The sequence below is a fragment of the Aquila chrysaetos genome, chromosome 13 (genome assembly GCF_900496995.4).
Source record: "Aquila chrysaetos chrysaetos chromosome 13, bAquChr1.4, whole genome shotgun sequence".
NCBI lineage: Eukaryota > Metazoa > Chordata > Aves > Accipitriformes > Accipitridae > Aquila > Aquila chrysaetos.
The window spans coordinates 18,978,772-18,998,247 of NC_044016.1; the positions used below are offsets into that span (position 1 = coordinate 18,978,772).

Genomic DNA, 19,476 nt, shown 5'->3' on the forward strand with positions numbered 1-19,476 from the left:
CAACTTTTTTTTTTAACTTTACTTTCAGGAAGAGGAAACATAAGGCATAATTTCACTTGTTTTGGGGTAATTAGAGCTGCTGTCCGTAGAAATAGGAGGTGTTGGTGGCTGAGGGAATTTGGTACCTGGAAAGAAAGTCTTGGAGGTTTCAGTCTAACATAACCTCTGAATTTTTGATAGAGGAACATGATAATAGATCAACTAACCCTACAAAAAGAAGCATATACTCTTGGCGTCTGTTGACAACTAAGGATTCCAGTTGTTGAGGAGCCAAACACACTGCTCTAATTGTGCAATGCACAAATGTCCTAGCAAAACAGTTAGGGACAATTGTATTTCTCTCCCCTCCTCAGATGATTAATTGAATGCTGTTCAGTGAGCAACAAAGTCTGTATTTGCACAGGGTTCTTCTCTCGTAGCTGTTTATCAGAAGATCTATAAATTCATGGACTTTTCCTTCTCACATTCAGATCTAGCTGACCATCTTACCTTTGTAGATCCCACTAGCTTTACACAGCTTCTACTCAGAGAAGTCTCTAAATCAATGTGTAAGGCAGACTCTAAAAAGGGAGAACATGATTTCTGTCCCCAGCCATCTCCTCCCTCTCAGGGCACCTGGTACAAATTTTATTGGAAATTGCTCCTGGCAGTATGTGCCACTTATTTTCCTTTAATCCTGTTTTCATCTCAGCTCATAATGATTTCAGGAATGTTTTTAGTTTTCAAAGCCAAGGAAGCAGTTTCTTCTAGGTGGCAATTGCATTTGCTGTTAAATAAAAAGAAATGTGCTCTTCTGGCTAAGCTCTGTAAAGATGTTTGTACAATCTGTACTGTACGCTTGGAAACTGCCACAACAAGACATGTACCATATGGTGCATGTGGTGTCCCCTTACCTCGAGTGTTTCCTTAGTCAGGCTGGCAGGGTTGGTAATGAGCTCATATTTGAGTAAGGAGAAATATGCATGATTGATTTTTTTTTTTTTTTTTTTTTTTTTTGCGTGGCATGGGGGGCAGTGTTTGTACATGCAAGAAGAACAGGGTGAAGATATGTTATTTTTTCCTCACCTCAGCTAGTTCTCTCATCAGCTTTATGTATATAAAAATCAGAAACTTCATTAGGAGAAAAAGAGAGTCTGAGCAGAGAGTTAAGTTTAATATGATGCTATGACAGGAAAATAGAATTTAGGTAAGAATGGTTTTAGTTCCTTCTTCCCTCTAGCTAAAGCATAGCCCATAAATGTGTTGGAAATAGGCATAATAGGGAGGTGAAATGCAATGATTGGCTGGCTTTTACTGGGTGAGAAGAGATTGAGAGACCTAGTATCCTTGAGAAACAATTCTGCATGTTGTATTCTTCTTCTTGAAAGCCACCTCAGAGTAAAACCCTAGGAAAGTGATACAGAGAAGTCAAACTTAAAATCTCCTGTATGTGTGTGCTCCAGAAAACCAGAGGCAGAGAAATCCATTTAGACCATCACTGCTCTTGGGCAAAGTGATTTTAGCATGTCACCATACTTGCCTGATCTGTCCTAAATAGAAATAGCCAGGTCAGGGAAATTGCTGACCTGTATGGCCAAGCTGATGCAAAACACTGCTCGAGACTCCTTACTACCAGATGTACTGGTCATGGTGTGTGTCCTGATAAAGGATGTGCTCTCTGAAATAAGCAAGTAGTAGACCACCTGAGCCTACAAAAGCTTGAGATAGCTCCCTCCCCCCCATCCCCCCTCATCTCTCACTGAGATGTTTTATTCTACATTTATTAAAGATGAAGTCCATCAAAAATGACATGCTGTTGCCACTTAAGAGTGTGGAAAAAGTCAGCATGAAGCTTGTGCATTGCTTTCATAATAATGAATGTCATTGGCCATCCCTCTAAACTAAAAGGTAAACTGACATAATGCTCTGCAAACAGCTTGATATTGCTCTAGGTTTTCTTCTCATAATGAAAATAACATTATATTCTATACCTGCAACAATATAGTAGCTCCACAGGCAGCTGTGAGTCCCTTTGGGCTATACTGTCCTTTCCCATTTACCTGATGGGCAAGCGTTTATTCCAGTCCTTTTGCAATCAGATTCTTGGAGACAAGCAAAAAGAAAACAAAGAATAAATAGAGACTTATGCCTAAACCTTTGCCACCCTCCTTCCCCTATTTATCGTTGCATTTGTCAGATATGTAGACTGAGGTGTATGCCAGCCAAGAATACTGCTCTACTGCTTGTTCTTCTCAAAATGACACATTTGCTGTTGCCAAGTCCAGTGTAAAAGTTAATCTAAGAATTTTGAAGCTCCTTGACTTGTCTGTTTTGGCTTTGGTTCTGGAAACAGATACGGGATTAATGTGCAGGTAGCAGGTTTGCTAAAATATGCTGTTGGTAGAGACTCAGTTTGAAGAATCTCCAAAGGCTTGTGGATTTAATTTGGAGAAGCATCTGTTGACTTGGGTTTTCAAGGCCTGTGGTCAACAGCAACGTCAATCAGAGCACTGTCAGGCATATTAGGAATGAACGTCCATGACACGTTGTCTCAGGCAGAAATCTAGAACCTGGGTAGAAGATTCTTGAGCTTACATTTTCATAGTAGTCTATTGTGATGACCTAACATAGGATGAATCATGAGACCAAAAGGAATATGTTGATCCTAAATAAAGGGAACATCCTTTGTCAAGAGCCAAAATATGATCTTTTCCTACAGGCTGTAAGTGCTACAAGTCCTCTGTAGAATTTTCCATCAAGGACCATGACACTAACCTGAGAAGGTGGTGAGTGGATTGTGGAAAAGAGGCATACTGGGGGCTGAAACTGCAACTGCTTATAGGGTAAGCTGCATGAAAAATAACAGCAAACAGCAGCACCCACTTGTTTATGTAGTGAACAAAACTAGCCTGGAGTCCCATTGTAGTTACACCATGAATATTGTCAGTGCTGCCTTCCCAAGAGCTGGCAACTGAAGGGACTCCTAGTAGAACTGCTTCTGCCACAAGGGTTGTGATGAGTTGCCTTGGAAAGTGAATAGAGCAAGGACTTCCCTGCTGAGGATTCTTGCTGCAAGGTGATTCAAAGCCACAGGCTTCTTCCTTGAATGAAGATGGTCTTATTACTCCCCAAACTTTAGGGATATCCTTTAGGTGAAATCTTGGATTCTCACTTTCATTACCTGGGGACAAAGTATGCACAGAATATGGAAACGATGACTGAATCCTTCTTGTGGTCTCCTCCTATTGATTTAGCTAAAGACAGCCCAATGAGGATTCATGCCAAAATAAATATGTATTGTGTTAAAGGGCAAAAAACATAATTGCTAACTTTATGAGTTTGAAGATAGGCATCAAGAACAGAGCATTTGATTATTAGACAAACAAAAGCTGAATTTTCTAAGCTTAAATTGACATTTTTTTAATGAAAAATAGATTTATATTGCAATGGCTGTTAAGAAATAGGCAATTATCTGTGAGATATCCCTAATATTATCAAAATGCAGGCAAACATGAATTCTTTAAATTGTCATTATCTGAAGTCTCCAAAAGTTCATGAGGGTTTCTCACTGTATGTTTTTTGCAGTGAGCTGGAGAAGGAAAACATTCCTAAGCCAATGAAATATCTTTGCATATCATAATCAGAAGGGAAAAAAATTGTAATTTCGTGTGTGTGTGTATATATATATATATGCATGCTTGGGTTAGAAGTCAATAAACACTTGCCTGCTTCTCTGCACAGAATCAGGCTTTAATTCTCCACTGGTTTACTTCTCATCATTTATCAATCTGCAAAGCAGAATTTAAAATGCTATCATGTTGATGTGGCAACAGCCCTTTTGCATTAATTTGCACTGGTGGTGTTAAGCAAAGGAGGATCAGAACCTGAAACTTCAGAGTGTCAGTTCAGAAAGTTGTCAGACAGGAATATGTGTCCTTCTGCTCCTATGTGGGAGTGGACTTGAATTACAAATCCCAAGTTGTATTTACAGTGTGGATCGCTATGTTACTTCCTGGGATGCACAAACCCAGTTCAAGGTCAAGGATCATTTCACTCTCTGAAGTGTGAATGAAAGTGATTTCACCAATAGTAAAATAGCTAGTCAGGGGCCACCAGAGAAAGAGATATTATTCAGACCCATGCTTCCTCAAGAATATTCAATCATGCTTTGCGGGACAGACAAAAGACAATAATAAACCTTTGGAGGTTGTGCCATGACCTTGTCCAAGAGTTTCAGAACATATTATTATCCTGGTATATAACATATATTGCAACTCCTGGGGGAAGGGCTTTCAAACAGAATATCAAATATTGGAACTATGAGACTGATCCTAAAGACTTTTCACAATATACTGGCTTCCAGTGGGAGCCTCAATGTAAATAAGACATTAATCTCATTTGAAAGCTAAATACCCCATGAAACTAGATCAGTGCTTTTCCTTGTCAAATTCAAGATAGGGACAATATTCAGTTTCTACAGAGACTTTCCTTTTGGTTTTCAAACCACGGTAGCTTGGAGGGGAGGTTTGTTATGAGAAATACCCAGCTCTGAGGGTGGATAAAGGTGTACAAGTTCTTTTTTCTGCTTGGGGTGAAGAAAAGTGTTTGCTTCTGTACCTTTTTTCCAAAATCAATTTGACCACAAGGTTTGCCAAGGTATATGCTTACCTGCAGTTCAATGCAGAAAGCCTTAAAGACTTTACTACCTTGTAATTGGTCTTACACATGTAAGCCTAGATCTTCCTTGGGGTTCTGAGCTGTGGTGGGTGGAAATCTTCCCTGTTACATAAACATGAGTTTAGCTGAAAAATCATTGGATTTACTAGGAAACCTGTTCAAGATGCTGTCTTTCTCTGGACAGCCTCTTGACCTGAACATACCCCCACTATTTTTCATGTTGTGTTACATCAGGAAAGGATGAGCTTGAGAACAGTGTCTTAGTTGCTGCTTCCAAAACTGTGATTATCAGCTTATTATTGTCACCTTGTTGCTGTTTCATCCTGTTAACACACACTGCTTTGTACATACATATTGTATTCCTTATAAATGCTTACTCCACCTGAAAGCCAGATCTAAAAGCAGGTGGGCTGAACCCCACCACAATCTGCATCTTTTTATTTTTAGTGTTACCTCGTCAACCTGTTTGCTGATATGCTTCCATTGAAAGACTGAACTCTTTCTGGACTGTATTCCACTGTCACAAATATATATTGAACTATTTACTTTTCTCCCAGCCCCAGAAGACAATAGACTAGGCTAGAATCTCATTTGTCATTAAAAAAAATTATTTTTTAACATTTTATAGTTGTGAATGGAAGCTTAGGCATTTGATCTCTTTCCCCACAGCTCAAAAACCAGAAAGCAAATCATAAAGCATCTTGGCATGATATCAGCTTTGAATTTTCTGTCTTTCTGTTAACTCAATTCATAATTTTTTTTCTTTTGGGTTTTTCTTTTTTTGGAGTTGACATTCAGACCCCTGAATTACAAAGATCTTGTTTCAGACTTCCTGAAATAAAATTCCATACTAGCTTGTAGTGTTTTTTGGCTGAGTAAAAATTCAGGGGTCCCTTCATTAAAATTGTAGCCCCAGCATTGTATCACCATTTTTAGCAGAGATTAACTTGATTTCTCCGAAACTAAATGTGATGACTGTTCTGTGTCTGAATGAGGACATCAGGATCTGAGTGGAGCAGGGAATATGAACCCACAGTGTAATTCCCTTCTGGCCTCTAAGGATCAATGTTATTTTATCCTGCAACCACTCAAATCTTTTTTGAAGCCAGGAAACATTGATATGTCAGTGGTGATCAGGAACAGAACAAACATAAGGATCCAAGCTGGCATATCCTAAAATCAGGTGAAAACAGAACACTATTTTTGGCTTCTCCAGTGTTCCCAGGATCTCCTATTTCTCCTTCTTGCCTGATCTCTCTTTGACCAAAAACCTCCACCACAGGTGGCTCACCCAGTGTTTGGAGGGGGGACTGGAGGAGGCATATTCATTCCCATCATCACTAACCAGGGCCTCATCCCTGGCTGCAAGCCCCAGGTGCCAACTTCATACAAACAATAGCAACAGCCACAAGACACACGTTTCTCAGGCACAGTGGAGTCTTAACACCATATGGGTGTCAGTATTTACAAATGAGGTGTTAATAAGTTGTCAGTTACTTACAGAAATGAAGGGGAATGGACTGGATGAGAAGGGACGAGTGAACTTGAGTTAATACAGATTATTGTGAAACTATGCAATGAAAAATCCCATAGTTAATAACTAGCTTGTTCTCATCCATATCCCTTTTTATGTGCACCTTCTTGTATTATATCAATGAACAAGTAGTCAGTGCATATGGCTGGAGGCAAGGAATTAAAAGGTATAAATAACACACATTTTAGTTGAAATCCAACTGTGAATGCCTGGCCTCTGTGATTAAACCTTTTATCATGGATTGTCCCACCACAGGTGCATTCATACTACTGAGAAAACTACTTAGCTTAAAAAAAACCAAACACATCTTTCCTTCAAATGTCCAAATTGAATCATCTGAGAATTTCTTTGACAGTAACAGGAAAACTACTGTGGACTTAACAAACACTTTCTTGCCTGTATGCAAAATCCTCCTCTAGTCTCTTCTGCTCAGATGTTGGTGGCAAGCACTTTGAATACACCAACACTGCAAAGAGAGAGTGAGCATGAGAGCTGGCATTAAATATACTGAGGGTCAGCTTCCTTAGGGTTTTCAATCCCTATTATGGCTCATTAATGTGGTTCATAGGATTTAAAAGAAAAAAAAAAAATTCTTTGGGTTGGGCTAGAGCTGACTTAGGCAGGCAGGACACAGGCTGATCTAAGGTTGCCTAAGTACACAGGCTTGGTGCTAGATTTCTCCAGGCTCTCTGCCTCCAGCAAACTTCAGTGCACAGGCTTGATGAGTGGGCTGCTGAGCTAGCAGTGTGACTCCTGGGAGGATTTAGCTGTGAGAGTAGTTCAACATTTTCCTGACAATAGGGGCACTGCCGGTGTCATCCTTTATGCAATATATAGCAGAGTGTGACCTTGATTACTGTGATAGAAACAGGAATGTTACTGGTGATATTTATTATAGATCACTTGATGAGTAGACTACCTGCAATGACAATGAATGAATGTTTTCTGGGGATTTGGGGAAGGCTGGCTGTTGGTAAGCCTCAAATTTAGGAGTTTGGTTTATTTATAACTTCATCTGGAAAAGGTTTTCCAAGCATTATCCAAGGTATACAACTCTGATGTGATAACCAGACTGAAAAAACACTGTTCTTGACAACAGTACCCAAGTATTTTTCTGATTTAGGTGGCTTACATCTGCAATGTGATGGACTTCTCTTAAAAAGTGAGTGCTGCTATGAACTAGTTGTTTGGCATTCCCTAAAGAAAATTATGTGGAGGAAAATATCTATGTCCAAGCTACACCAAAAAAAGCTGATTGCTGCAGGCAATGCAGCAAAATAACCCTAAACCAAGATCACAGTCCTGCATTAGCAGTGAATAACCCTGATAATGTATTTTAAATTACTTGGTGAAAGATATTTGGCTTCTCTCAAAGAGATTTATCAGCTAAGACAAGCCTCTGTGGAATGTTTTTGAACCTAAGCTACATAACAGAGGTCAGTAAATACAACCCACCAAAAGGAGAGAAGGACTCTGGGAGCCATTAGAAATATAAATTGTTTGGTTTTACTGCAGCATTCAGCTGCAAGGTTCTTCCTTGATTTAAACAGATGCTTTGTTTTCCCCTTGCTGTCCACAGTGTTTGCACTTGTCCTACCAAATGTCCAAAGGCAGTTAAGCCAGGTAAATCAACCAATTGGTTTGTGCTGCTCTTAACCAACCTGGTTGTATTTCTAGTGCTGCAGTAAATGTGCCAAATGAATATGGCACTGTGTAGAATTCTGGATTGGAAATCTAGCTGAGAAATCTTACTTGAGGGCAACAAATGCTGGTAAAAAAAGAAGCTTGAAACTGGTAGCACTAGTTCTTCATCTACAGGAGCTAACAAGCACCACAAAAGCTGTTTTATCCTTCATGTAGCACCTAAGGTTTTGAACCTAAACTGTTTGAGCCTAAACTGTTAGGGCTTTCTTAAGTCTTAAATTTTTTTTTACCATATTGAATTTGTTACAAAGGAGTATGTCTTCTACAAAGAATGTCCTTGGCATTTGATAGTAGAGAATTCAATAGGCTAAATTATAGAAAGAAATAGATTAAGTTTTTACACCAGGTCCTTTTTGCAGAAAGGATTTCCCAAAGCCCTTTTCAAATCAGCAGGTTACATCCCAGGGGAGGACAGGATGCAGCTTACACCAGGATTTTCTCTATCTCTATCAGCTTCCCTGAGACTGCTTTTGCTTTGAAGCAGGGTAGGAGAAAGCAGAATCCTGCAGGGAGTGTGCAGGCAAAAGCAACTGCTCTGATGTACTCTACAGTGGTTCATACATAGCTGGGGATATATAAAAGCTGTTTTATTGGCAAGGGGGATGTTGGCCAAGGCATCATGGTTATGCAGTAGTGCCATGGGACCATTAGGTTCCACAAGAGCAGACACTGTGCATTTTGAATTAATGTTGCCTCTAAAGCATAATGCTGCCAGTGGTACCGTACCTCCACACAGTGGTTGTCATTCAGCACTAAGACTTTGCCAGCTATTCTGAAGTTCCACTGCAAATCAGTGTCTCCTCTGTAATTCATGACATCGGATCCTAATGGTTCAATGTCATCCTGATACAAATGAGAGAAAGACTTTGTCTTATAAAAAGTTTGGTAAAGATGAGAACATATACATTGTGGGGAATGATCCTGTGTTGCTGAGCCCTGGACTGCTCAGAAGACTGCATATGTCTGTTCTGCTTTTGGCCCCTTTCAATAACTCTTAAATAATTCAGCTTGCCTGGAACTTTCTATCTTTGTGCCTATCAGTACATATGGGGTTAAAGAGAAAGCAAGCAAAAGCTATGGTACATATTATACTGAAAAGGAAATGTTTCCATCTCGTTAGACTTGTGGGCAGCTTACCAAATTTATTGAAGAAGGTAAAAAGAACAAACAAACCAACCAAACCAAAACCCAAAAAACCCAAACCAAACCAACCCCCCAAAATCAACCGTGGAAGGTTTTATCAAACATGACATCCTACAGGCCAGAAGCTGTAGAACACCTTCAGTCTAAGTCAAAGTGAAGATTTACTATAAAGTTTGTGATCTGTTTACATCAGGGTAAGAATAAATCAGGACAATGTACAAAGATGGGTTATGACCTAAAGCAGTCATTGTACACCGCAGTCTTCTTGAGTTTTGCTAACCTACAGGATCTCAGTCTGTTCAGGCCTATCTGCTGTACAAGTCCAAGCTGTATTGTGACATGTGCTCCTGCCCTTGATGGAAACATAGTATTCGTGCATCCTCAAAACATCCTGGACACCCTTCATTTTCAAATGAGGTAACAAGCTGTGATGTCTTAGATATATATAAAAAAGATTCACATGAGTCTCCTGGCACATGGGGAATTGTATCTCAGTAAAGGAGTGTTGTTAACAGAAACAATGTCTCTGCTTTGAAGATGATCCAACTTGTTGTCTCTCCTTGGGTAGATGTGACCAGCATCTTGTGGCACTGTACAACTCCATTGTCATGATACTACCTGCAAAATTAATTTTACATGTGTGTATAAACTGGTGCCAAACTATCTCAATTTTAGAGTGACAGTCATGTTAAGAAACAAAAGGACAAATAGAATGGGATTTCAAGCATATTTCAACAGCAGGCATTAATTATTTCATTTACTGCCTTTAAAGCTGCACCCAAAACCTGGGTGAATGTAATGTTAGATTTAACTTCAGTATTGTCAGTAAAAAATTGGTGCAAACTTACTTGAACTTACTGTCTGGGGGTGAGGCCAATGGGGGAAATGGAGGAGAAAGAATGAGTGGACTATCCATATAAATTACTTGGGGTTTTTTCAGCAAAATATTTTTTTTTTTTTTTCCCTCTCCCAGTTTCTGTTGAAAACATGGCTACCCTACATATGTGGATTAGGTCTTGTTGACACCAGGAAATTTTGCTTTTTAACTGTGCTGATATCATTAAACTGGCAAACAACTGTAGCATGAATGCAGTTATTACCAATGTAAAAGTGCTTATGTCAGTATATCTTATTCCAGTTCAGCAGGAGAAATAAGTTACACCCCCATAAATCACCTTATCTTATTCTGACTATATCTGTACTAGGGCTTTCATTGCAGCACTTCACTGGCAGTCAGGCTCACAAGCTCCCTTTCTACATTGACAGTGAATCAGGATGTGCCAGTAGGCACATCATTACACTTACCTGTGTTTCAGTTTTCCCTGAGCAAGCAAAAGGTAATTATGAGATATTGTCAGGAAAAAAGTCAGAGTTTTCTCTTCTTGGAAAGTATAAAATCCTTTTGACCTCAAAAAGTAAGCATGAAAAATTTCAGCTAAAAAGCTTTGTCTGAAACAAACATTTAAATTCAGAATTCTTGCTCCGTGTCTCTTTGGAGGTGCTTAAGTTGTTCATGTTGTCAACCTGCTCTGTGCTAACACCCTCTGTGAGACTCACCTTACAACTACCAGTCCTTCATCTTGCAGACATGTTATAGCTCATCACTGATGTCCTTGTCAAAGGGCAAAGGAGCCAGGTGGTGCATGCAGCTCGTAAGGGAGGATGTTTACTGCCTGAAAAGCCATAGAGGTACTTACATGTGAAAAGTGGGAGAGGAAAGATATTTGCCATTCATAACTTTTTTCAAAACCATTAGGTCCTTGTTCTCAATAAAAATTTTTGCAAGAAAAGGAAACTTAGGGGAAAGAAAAAAAAATCTCCCAAACACACTCTTTCCTTGGTTGAAGACCCTATTTCCCTTTCTTCTTCAAAAGAAACCAATTATAGGAGAAAAGGCACTGATGAACCTGACTTCCTCCTTTTGTCAAGAAGTGTGGAATTAAAAATTTAAAATCACCACTTAGGAGTTAAGTAGTGTGTCATGAGCAGTGACTGAGACCATTCCCCTCTTACAGCTGAATATCTATGCACTTTCTTTACAGTGCTTTTCACCAGGATAGCTAAGATGAACATGTAAAGACCAAGCTTCAGGAAGTCATTACAAGAGGCTGCTGAAGCATTTGTTTTAAAAACAGAGATTTCTATTTCCCTTGATTCTGAGGTTTTACATGGTTCAATGACAAAAACAATTGTGCTGCAAGGTGCTGAAAAAAAAGATAGCAGAGAGAAGGCTGTATTTCTCTGGCCACAAGTAAAAATATGTTTACAGTAGTATTTTAAATGTTAAAAGGTAATGTTCAAAGCATCCAAAACACATTGTGCACTAAATTGATTGGAATTGGAGTTTCTTGAGTCAGATTACTGTCAAGCAATTCCTCTGAAATGTAGAGATGCATGTAAGCTAGGGATCCAGATTGAAGCACTCACTGACTCCCTGAGAATTTAAATCTGGACTCAGGCATTTTATTGATGTGTTTATTTGATGTGATTTTTTTTTATTTATTTTTTTTTTAAAGTCTCTGTCCCTTTAGTTGCATGTCTGGATTCTGATGCAGCATTAGGAGAAGGCAAAGCATCTGCAACTTTCATAGTCTAGGTAGAAGCAGGAAAGATTTAAAAACATTAAGAAGACTTTTCTGGTTTTGTAGGATTCTTATTTGCATTTTGTATTCCCAAGATTTTGGGACAGAAATCTGAGGTTTGCATGCTTGCATGAACAGAGCACCCATGCCTTTTGAAGTGGAGACATTCCTAGTCACAATCTCATCAAATTACAGATGGCCCAAAGGCTGATTATCCAAACCTTGGTTTTTTATTTGCATGATGGAGTGTCACCATGGTATTACCAGGCCCAATAATTTGGAAAGTCGGGATTTGATTGCCTTCATTTTCATACAGCTCTGCCTTGGCAATCAAGTGTTTATGAATGGTTTGACTGCAGTCAGTCTTCTGGGAGGCTGTGCCCTCAGCTAGTCCAGTAGCAGGGCTGGCCTCCAAGTCTGAGCAGTAGGGAGGGGGATCCCATGTGTTGTCTTTTGCTGCCTAGCCTGTGATATGGATCTTATTTGCTACTTTCTAGCCCTGATTCCCTCTCCGGAGTGCTTCACCTTTGCCCAATTTTCACAGCATAGTCATATTTATGCCTGTGCCATGCCAGTACATCGTGTTTCCCCCGTCCTGCTCAACTTTACTCCTGGTCCTTATCTCCAAATCCCTGCACAGCTTTGTGCTTCTGTGACCATGCACTGGCCTTGCTCCAGCCCTTCAAATTTCTTTCCCTCGCTTTTACAGGGATTCCCATGCTACTTGTTTTTTTGACCCTATTTCCATCTTAATCTTCAAACTGGAATTTCCTTGGTTTCTCCTGCTTCCTGACCCAGGCCAAACCCTGGCCACTAACCACGCTTTATGCCAAATATAGTGGTTTTCTATGTCTTTTGCCTTCTCTGTGTTCCTGGTTTGTACCCAGTTCAAATGTAATAGATGGGTCTGCCCTGTTTTTACCCTAAGTGGTCCCAACTGAAGTTTAAAATTTTCCACATTCTCATGAAGAAAAAGTCTACTGTACCAAAGTAAAAGTGTTCACTTCCATTACCCTTGATCAGAAAAGCATTTGGGTCACAAGGAGCTAGCTTGCCATTCTCTCGCCACTCATTCCCACAGTCAGACTAAAGGATTTGCTGTTCCCTCTTTGGTTCAGCTACTGGCCATTCTCTTGGCCATCCCTGTACTTTGCTTTTATGTCCTTATATGATATGTGGAATGATCCTGCAGTTTATGATAAAGGATCTCACAGTGCATTTCAAATTGTTACTGTCCCCAGGATACATTTTCCAGATAGCTGGTTTAGCATGCAGAGGCTCATAACTCAGTATCTTGCATCAATGCCTTATGCACATTAGGATTGTCAAGGGGATTTCGTCAGGACCATTTGCAGAAGGAGTGAGCTAAAAGAGAAACATTTGACTTAGTTTACAAAGAATCTGTCAGGCAATGCCTATTAATAATAATGGTGATGATGATGATTGTTATTGTTTGTTTCACTGGGATGTATGTCATTCAGATGTAGATTTTGGTCTGTTGTGACAGTTTTATTTGTGATCTGGTTTTCCCAAGGGTGTGAATGGATTGCTGTTTATACAATGCAGCTGTGTTTTGGGTAGACTGGTACATAAGCTCTGGACATGATTCTTCTCTGAGAGGCTCTGGTTTTATTTCCATGTGACAACAGAAATATGCAGCTTTTACAATTGGTATGAAAGACGGATTTTCTGCAAATTCCTCAGAAAATTGAGGAAAAGAATTTTTAAGCAATTATAACTAGTACCAATTATGAAGCTACTGTAATTATAAAGTTACACAGAAAAAGAAATAAAAACTCAGTAAAAAATCAGGCACAAATAAAGATTTGTATCCAGGTTAGTACTTTAGAATTGGGTCTTATCCTTCAAAACAGATCACTGAGATAAATAATACAGGACAACTGGCTGTATATATGGCATTAAACTCTCACAAGGAATTCTTTGTAATACTACCATTAGGATAAAAACAGGAACGAGAAATGAAGAAACTTAATAAGGTGAGGCACGTATATTTTTAAAAGCATGTAATATGTTAGATCAGGTCAAAAAGTACTCCCATCAAAGCTAGTATCATGCCTCTAGCAGTGGCTAAGACCTCCAGCTGGAAAACAAGAATGAAATCCACCCTGAATGTATTTAGGCAGTGGTGGTTCTCCATTATTAGAGAACAGGGACTGAAAGGTAGTGTTCCTCCCTGTGTTCATTGAGGTGGGTTGATGGGATTGGCCACAAGAGTTGATACTATCCCTGGAAAAACTACAGCTCTAAACTTTCACAACTCTGTAATGATAGAAGGATCTACCTAGGGGATGCTGGTACTTATATCAGCTCCTTGAAGGGGAAATAGTTTAAAATCATTATCTAACGTTAATTTATCTCTTAAGTGAAGATGAGAGAGAAACACCTGGATGTGCAAGAAGGCAAACCAGCCAAGGATGTTGTCAGAGATAATGGCCTCTGAAAAAGAAAAAGTAGATGCCACTTCTTCCTGCCCTTTGGTTTAGGAGGGTCTAGGAATGAGAGACCAACGTATACAGAACCACCCTCACAGTGCTTGCAAGGCATCTATAGCTGGGGGGGAGTTGAGGGGAAAAGAAGCAATCAACAAAATGCATTAAAAAAAATCCCCAACAAAACCCTTTACCCTCCCCCAAAAAAAACAACCAAAAAAACCCCAAAAAACCAACAAACCCAAACACCATATTATATGCCAATTTCTGAGGCATGCCAAGTGTTGACCAAATTTAGATTGGCCTGTGGACCAAGAATCTTGGACCTGACCAGGAGTCTGGATATCTTTGTTTGGGGAGCTCTCACCTTCTTTTGAGAGACCAGATTTTAATTTCTCATCATGTATGTTTAGATATTAGTCACGAATATGCCCTAAGCTACCAGTCGCTATTAAAATCCCCTGGCCTTCTGTTGTAATACTCACTCTAACCTCTGCATGTGCTGGAATGCATGCATCAGTTTTCCACACACTTGTGAGCAAATACGGCAACTGTATGCCCACAGATAGCTGTTTATTTTGTTTGTTTCTTTGTATCTCTGAAGGTACATTGGAGGAGGTGAAGAAAAAGGGAAGGAGGGGAAAGAATCAAAGATTTGAAACAAGTCAAAGAAACAGGAAAGTAAACATGGGATATGGCTTATGACTGCAACCCTGATGTTATGCCAGTGTGAGAAGAGGAATACCATCAGGAGGTAGAATGCTACATGGTTGCAGAGCCCTAATTCTTATCAGAATAATGGGGTCTCACATTAAGGTAGCTATCAGTGTGCCATCAAAACATGGAAGTGTTGCCTTTTCATTTCTATTTAATTTTCTTTCTAGTTCCATTCTTTTTCAAGGGTCCTTCACATCCCAGCACTATACAGCATTAGAGCAGGGCTCTGCCTGTGCTTTCACATGCTTGTGTCTTCACACATACATAGACACTGCGATGTATGAAGGATCCCTGTGCTGAAATACATAAATTCAGACCTATAGAGTAATGAAGTCAACGGAGACTCTTCCTCTAAGTACAGAATGTCTTATTCTTATAGGAACTCAATTTATAAAGCAGATCAGACTAGATTGCCATAATCCTATAAATCTATGTGTTGACCTTGTGGATCAGGGCCTTCTCTAAGCTACAGATAAGATAGTAAGGATTTGCCAGCATGGGCTTGGAATGATTGCATTACTCACAGGTAAATAAACTGAGTTGTGGGAATGTCTAAGATCAAAAAAGAATGGCAAAAGGGACTCAGCAACAGATGTCACTCTAAGCAGCCATTCAGCCTAAAAATTCATAGTTGCGTTCATGTTCAGGAGTGGGGAAAGGATCCTGTAAGGCCAGCCAATGCAGCAATGGCACCTCTCCATGGATACCACATATAAAGTTACACCACTGATAAAGTTTGGATTGGATCACCCACTAGATATTTTTTTCCTGAGTTACAAGTTGTGATTTTTTAAAATCCTTTATTGTTGCTAGTTTTGCTGCTGTACCTGCATGCAAGACACACTTTCATCCATCCAGCTTCCTTACCTGGGCAGCATCTGCAGTGTCACCTACCCTGGCATTTGGCTGTGGGGGAAGAAGAGTTCTGCAGGAGGCACGAGGCTCTAGGTGCACCTTTTATGTTGAATGTCCCTTTCCTTTCCCTGGTTTGCACTATGCTACCAGGCCTAATCTACAGGTGCAGACGTAAGAGCTTTATCCTCTGCTGCACTGTGCTCAGCAGTTCATCTCGGACTAATCCAGTGTCAGCATAAAACCATCTTTCTCACTTTGCAGAGAGGCTTTCAGCAGCTGCTTACTGGATCCAGACAGCAGGGACTGTGTGGTGCCAAAAGCAGGAGGGCTGTGCATGGACCCTTGGCTCTTGGGAAAGCAAGCAAAGCAGTGATAAAGTCTTGTGTAGCCTCTAGTGTCTTCCATCTGTACACCAATTCTGGCATATGAATCAGCTCAGCCACACCATGTGGTGAGGTGAGGAAGTCTTTACTGAATTTTGCTCAGGAGGCAAATGAGGCTGTGATCCCATAAATGCACAAGTGTATATATACATATATATATTTAAAAAATTGAAGGAATTTCAGTAACTTTATTTTTGAGTAGTCCAGGTGAGATAAAAAGGTTATATATTTTTGAGTTATAAGTATCCTGGGCCCTCACTGATTTCAACGAGAGCTGAAAAACTTCAGCATCTTTGGAGAACTTAAACACTCCTGTATCAGTCAAGGTCAGCATCTAAACCTAGCCAAAAATCTGAGGAAAAAGTGATGCCTGTGACTTGTTGTAGGTCACATGGTCCTCAATCCAGGGAAGGAAACCAGGAATCCTGACTCCATGTCCTAAAAAGCTGCTTCAGCCAGTTTCCACTCCTATATATGGCCAAACCACAGAAGAGGAATTTTTCAAATCATAAGAGCATTGTCGTGTGTCTGTGGGCGTGCTCCTTCTGGGTCACAGGCTGTTTCATGTGGTTAACAACTTGGCAGAGGACTAATTGATTAGGATGAGCAGCTAGTGAATCTCAGAGCATTTTGAGTTTTCAATTTAGATGAGTATCAGGAAGGTCAGACGCTTCTAAGAATCTCCTCCCATCCCTTAACTGGAGAAATCAAATTGACAGGTGTGTCACCTAGAGAACTATACTGCAAAGTGTATCAGAAGTGCCAGGAAGTGCCAGATTTCTGTGTAAATAAGGGACCTACTCTGATTCTTTGAAGCTGTGACACGTTTTCCTGATTTGTTGGGAGAGTGGGTAAAGGTTTGAGGAAAAACACCTAACCCTTATACCTTAATTTACTTGAAAACTTAATATTTCCAGACTTTGCCAGAAATTTCATGAATTCCTCAAATCACTACAGAAACTGCAATAACTGCTATTTTCATAGATACACACAACCAATACCTTAGATCTTCATTATTTGTGTCAAATAGCATGAAGATAAGCCTGATGGAAAACCATGAAACTGAATGATTTTATCTTAACCAGCCACACCTTGTAATCTAGGGGTATCTTGTGCCAGTCAAAAGCCAATGCAGCTCTTTAAGCTGCACTTCCCAAGTTTTGCTCAGTCGATGCCCACATGCCTCAAATGACAAGTCTTACACCAAGAAGGTGTTCCACCATCTGGTCTATCACCAGGAGACTCCTGCTCCCCCACATCGTTCTACCTAGCCGTGACTGCAGCTTGCATACTCCCTTGTTTTGTCTCGCTAAGTAATTCTTTTGGATGTTACTGTGTAACTAATAATTCAGAGTAATAACCTCGGAATGAGATACTAATTGTACCTTAGCAGTTGTAGTACTACAGCTGACCCTTGCTAAACTTTCCTATAAACCTATCCACTTTTGGTTCATGAAAGTTTCTGAACAACAAATGACTTGGAGGAAAGTCCTGTCAGATCCCAAAATTTTAGTAACAGGAATCTCACTGACCAGGTAAATAACATTGTTAGTGATGCTGGCTTCTGAAAGGCTTGTGAAAGGTTTTTATTTGTGTCAAAATGTCTGAGGCTGTAATGTGATGGCATCATGTTCTTTGGTTGCCTTACAGTCTGAAGTGTTTCTGGCTTGACCATCCTAAAGGGTCCAAAAAAGCAGACCTTAAAATTAATGTATAACTTGAATGTTTCAGTAAAACAGTATTTTGTTTTTAAATCTCTGCCTGTTGTCTGTCTTAGCTTTTAACAGTGATGGTAAATGGGGATGTCAAAAGACTACTCCAATGCTACATACGTGTGAATTACCCAACTCCTTAAGTCCAAGGGGGGAAGGCAGTTCAGATAAAATTATGATAGCAAAGTTTATTTCAGCTATCAAAGGTGCCCTAACACTGATACTCAGAGTAACTGCATCAAGTAGTTAGGAGAAGCAGACAGAGTATTAGTGGGTGAGAAAATACGTAGAAATGCTGCCAAATGCTTTGTTTATTTATTTTCAATAAGCAGTTCCAGTGTGTGTGTGTCTCGCTTGATTATTGGGCTTTTGGTTAAATACAGAAGTACCTGGAAATTGATGATCTTGAGCATTTTGAAGGGAATTCATCAGGAAAGCTAGCAGAGGTCAAGAGGTCCATCCGAGCAGCAGCTGTGTTCTCATCTCAGGCATTTCTCAGCATTGCCCCGTGGTGCTCTTGTAGTCAGGATTTCTGAAGCAACAGGCAGCACTGAGGAAAGTTTCACACCCCTGGGAATTGATCAGAGGGGAAACAGGAGTGGACTCTTCTCTACTGGCAAGGTGACCCTTCCTCTCTGAAGGTACTTTCCAAGGGGGTCTGCGGCTGAAAGGTTTTCTCTTCACTCTCAGTCCTGTCTGTGTGAGTAAAGCCCCCTCCTGTTCTTCACTTCTTTGAAATAAACTTATTGTCTAATAATAACCTCTTCTAGCTGAACACCTATTTTGCCAGTAGGAAAACAAGACTGTTATGCAAATTTACTGGAAATAGGTATTCATTTCCAGAATGTGTTTGGCACTGCTGTAATGAAGTTAATATTGCTATGGACTTCTGCTGAACTGCAAGCTTGGTTTTAGAATCAGAGAGGGACGGGAAATGGGAATGAGAACATCTAACAGGGCTAACTCTTCCCTCTCTCTCCCCCCCCCCCCTTCTTTTTTTTGTTGTTGTTGTTTTCTTTTGTTTTTTGTTTTTCCCCTTTTGTGAATTTAGGCTGCCTTCTCCCAAAAGGCAGGCAGGAAGGAGAAGCAGTAGAAAGGCTTACACTTGTTCACTATTTAGACAAAGTGACTAAATTTAATTTCTCCAGATATTCATGCTGTTAGGTTGGGGTTTAAGCATTTGCTGATGATAGCTGAAAACCCAATGTGTTGATATGGAGTGGTACCAAGAACTTGTGAAGGACCTGAAGTGGGGAGCATTCTTTTACTTTGGGCTGTATAGTGTGACTTCAGTAAGAATGGTGCTAGGGTGCTGGTACTGCATGCAGGATTTTGTGCCAGACTGTGGGGAAGGTGGACCAAGACCTATGTTCTCTTTGTACAGATTTCGGTCTGCTAGCTCATGTGGTTACCAGCAGGCTGCCAAAAAAAAAAAAAAAAAAAAAAGTGCAAAAAGGAAAAACTTAAAAGACTGTGAATCATGTTGCAGGAGCTGCTAATGATCACCCTTCAGCTGCTAGCACAATGCCTGTAAATGCCTATTCAGAAAAAAAGCAGCATGAATTCTACTGCCAGTGATCAGCACTCTTGTGGTTAGTAGTTACATGTGTGGTGTCATTTTCTGAGGTTAAATCATATCTTTTTTTCCCCAACCAAGTGTTCAGAATGATTTTTGTCTTTTTTGATAGCTCATTAGAGAAATCAGAATGTTGGAAAAGCCACTGTGGTTGATGTGTTGCC

At 40.0% G+C, this 19,476-nt stretch overlaps 1 protein-coding gene across 7 annotated transcripts in view; it reads left to right on the plus strand.

Annotated features, from left to right (window-relative positions):
- LRFN2 (leucine rich repeat and fibronectin type III domain containing 2) overlaps positions 1-19,476 on the plus strand; it is a 176,095-nt gene that overhangs the window by 42,328 nt on the left and 114,291 nt on the right. Inside the window, exon 1 of one of the 7 annotated variants that reach the window (XM_030034417.1) lies at positions 14,674-14,885. The exons of the other annotated variants lie outside the window; for them this stretch is intronic. The gene's annotated coding sequence lies outside the window, so the exon portion shown is untranslated. Of the gene's footprint in view, positions 1-14,673; positions 14,886-19,476 lie in introns of those variants that run through there. 7 annotated transcript variants of the gene reach the window in all.